Here is a 2,817-nt window from a genome sequence, read left to right on the forward strand (position 1 = left end):
TATATCCAGATGGACCGTTGTCGAGGATTTAAATATGTCCTCGTAGTTGTCTGTGCTCTGTCCCGCTGGACCGAAGCATACCCAGTCCCAGATTACACTGCCCCGACCACTGCCAAGCAGCTGGTTCGTGAATTCTTCCCACGATACGGCCTGCCTCGTGTCGTGTACTCAGATAACGGTCAGCCATTCTCATCTGCCCTAATGAAAGAAGTTTCCTTATTACTGGGATACCAGTGGAAGTTCCATTGTGTCCGACACCCCGAAGCCGCAGGCCTTGTAGAGAGGCATAACCAGACACTAAAGATCCGCCTTGCCAAAATATGTCAGGAGAAAGGGGTCGACTGGATAGTCGCCCTGCCAGTGGCACTATTCTACATGAGAATGGTTGCCCATTCGAGATCAGGGCTATCCCCGTACGAGGTGGTCTTTGGCAGACCACCGAATATGTGGGGGACGCCCATTCCGAAAAAGATTACTGATGTTGATTGTAATATGTTGACAGATTACCTTGCCTCCTTGATGTCTGCACTCCAATCATGTCGTTGACAGGTTGCCGCAGCCTTCCCTGACAACACTGATGTAAAGCCACACGACATCCGTCCTGGCGACATTGTGCTAGTTCGCAACTTCGACAGAAAGAGTCCGCTGGAGCCCCGCTGGAAGTCCCCGAAGACCGTTCTTCTCACCACAAGGACGGCCGTGAAAATCGAAGGAAGAAAGGGGTGGGTTCACACGAGTCATGTGAAGAAATTCCTTGGACTGAAACCTGATCGAGACTCGTCCACCACCACCAAAGACTGTGTCGAGACAAAAGACTTTACAGAATCTGAACGAGAAAAGACTCCCCAAGAAAATTATCGCATGAAACTCCGATCTAGCAAGTCAGACAGTTTAATTGTTTAAGTCCTCCCCTAGGTGAATCGGTTAAATAGTTTCTGACATGTATCCCCTAGATCGAGATAGAGAGAGAGAGAGAAAAGCCAAGAAACGTACATATTGTAAATCACTTCGTAGTCACTGTATAGTGACACTATTAATCATGTTTATTCTAAGTATTCTAATTATTGTTACTAGCATCCTATTACCTATCTATTACCCTATTTTCAAGCGTGAACAATCTGCCTATAATATATCTGCTGAACACACTTTTAGTGAGTTACCTCCACATGAGCTTTCCTACAGACTTGCGCTGCGCAACAATACATTCATTAGTATGCTACATCATTCCCATCAAACTAACAATGCTACAGATTGCTGGATATGTGGCCGACTCCCTCCCTACCAGAACTACAAGGGAGCTCTGCCCCTCTTTCCGTACCCGTTCACTCACAATGGCTCCTGCGGAGCATGGTTTAAAATAATTAATTCCTTAGATCCTGATATTGCTGTTTTCGATGGGGGCTGGGTTTGGGGAAACCTGAACTTAGTCCTGCTTGACGTCTGTTACCCTGATAAAGAGGGACTCCCCATTAGAATAGGAACAGATCTAGAAAATGAAGTGTATGGATTAGGTAATTACACAATTAGCCTTATGATTCTTACTGTTGAATCCGAAGACACGCCAGTTATACCCACTATGTCAGTATTGCCGGTTACTGGTGAATTATGTATCAGGAAGAAAGGTTCAGTACACTTAGGTCATAGTAAATGCACTATTGTGATCGAATTCAGTGATCATGGTAAATCGTCCTTTAAAGCTATTAGTCATTCTTACTTTGTTTGTGGTCATACCGCATACATACGTCTACCTCCAGATTGGGATGGTACCTGTTACATTGCATTCCTTCTGCCACCTGTTTTCCTAGCTCCCCCTGATTACCATAGAAATACCAATCTAGTAAAGAATAGACCCAGAAGAGATATTCCACTTATCGACTACACAGAAACGGCATGGGAACAGTACACCGATTTTAATAAAGGATTCTTTTTCTTTTTAGGACCTGTTCAGAATAGTAAATTAATACACAGGTTGACTAGAACACTTGAAGCAGTAGTGAATGAAACTGCCTCCGCCTTAGGTAACTTAACAGAAGAGCAGTCCGCCATGCGGGTTGTTGTTCTTCAGAATCGTCTTGTTATTGACGTCATCTTGGCAGATAGAGGTGGAGCCTGTAAGGTCATCGGGTCAAGTTGCTGTGTTTTCATACCACAAAATGCACCATCTGTATATCAAGCTATCACTCGTCTCCATAAAATTGCAAATCAGATACATCAGAATCCAGGTATCTGGACTTGGTCCGGTTGGTTCTGGACAACGTTAACAGCTTGGGGATGGAAGATCCTATCCTTCCTAGGCATTGGCCTAGTCCTAGTATTCAGTTGCTGCCTGTGCCTGCAGTGTGGGCCAGCGATTTGTGGACTGTGTGCCACCTCTTGTATTGAACATTCCAGTTTTTTCTCGAAACGTAAAAGAAAGAAAGAAGAACAAATGATGTTACAAGAACAAACTGATCGATTCATGAGGATCGATATATCATGAAGGGTCCGTAGGGAACAAGGAGGGAATGAGGAAATATAAATTTTATGGTCAAGTTATGTTCCCTAGCGCGTACCCCACCGACTCCATGTACCAGCTTAAAGTGCATGTAACTTCCCTCCTGTGCCAGCTATGAAGACGCAAATACATTTGCGTCCAACGTTAACTTGTCCTCTTTCAGATCCACCCTGAATGGATTATATAGTCCGTTCTTAAGTATGCTGTGCCACCGTCTTTTTGTAGTACACTTTACATGTTTTTCCTGCTCTGACAGAGTAGGCCCTGAATTTCTGCCATCGAGCCTCTTTTGGCTCCTGACTCTGACAGCCTCTGCCCAGGCT

The sequence above is a fragment of the Lissotriton vulgaris genome, unplaced genomic scaffold (genome assembly GCF_964263255.1).
Source record: "Lissotriton vulgaris unplaced genomic scaffold, aLisVul1.2 SCAFFOLD_3252, whole genome shotgun sequence".
Lineage (NCBI taxonomy): Eukaryota > Metazoa > Chordata > Amphibia > Caudata > Salamandridae > Lissotriton > Lissotriton vulgaris.